The following is a 798-nucleotide window of genomic DNA, read 5'->3' on the forward strand; positions in this document are numbered from 1 at the left end:
GACTCGCGTTATGCTAAGACAGGGTGGCAGTGGTGTCATGTGCTCGTCTCGGCGTCCGTCGTCGGTACCGCGACGACGTCCGCCTCGACTCGCGTTATGCTAAGACATGGTGGGAACGGTGTCACGTGCTCGTCTCGGCGTCCGTCGTTGCTACCGCGACGACGTCTGCCTCGACTCGCGTTACGCTAAGACAGGGTGGCAGTGGTGTCACGTGCTCATCTCGGCGTCCGTCGTCGCTACCACGACGATGTCCGCCTCGACTCGCGTTACGCTAAGACAGGATGGCAGTGGTGTCACGTGCTCGTCTCGGCGTCCGTCGTCGCTACCACGACGACGTCTGCCTCGACTCGCGTTACGCTAAGACAGGGTGGCAGTGGTGTCACGTGCTCGTCTCGGCGTCCGTCGTCGATACCGCGAGGACGTCCGCCTCGACTCGCGTTACGCTAAGATAGGGTGGGAGTGGTGTCACGTGCTCGTCTCAGCATCCGTCATCGCTACCGCGACGACGTCCGCCTCGACTCGCGTTACACTAAGACAGGGTGGGAATGGTGTCACGTGCTCGTCTCGGCGTCCGTCGTCGCTACCGCAACGACGTCCGCCTCGACTCGCATTACGCTAAGACAGGTTGGGAATGGTGTCACGTGCTCATCTCGGCGTCCGTCGTCGCTACCGCGATGACATCCGCCTCGACTCGCGTTACGCTAAGACAGGTTGGGAGTGGTGTCACGTGCTCGTCTCGGCGTCCGTTGTCGCTACCGAGACGACGTCCACCTCGACTCGCGTTACGCTTAGACAGGG

Source organism: Triticum aestivum, chromosome 4B, assembly GCF_018294505.1.
Source record: "Triticum aestivum cultivar Chinese Spring chromosome 4B, IWGSC CS RefSeq v2.1, whole genome shotgun sequence".
Taxonomy (NCBI): Eukaryota; Viridiplantae; Streptophyta; class Magnoliopsida; order Poales; family Poaceae; genus Triticum; species Triticum aestivum.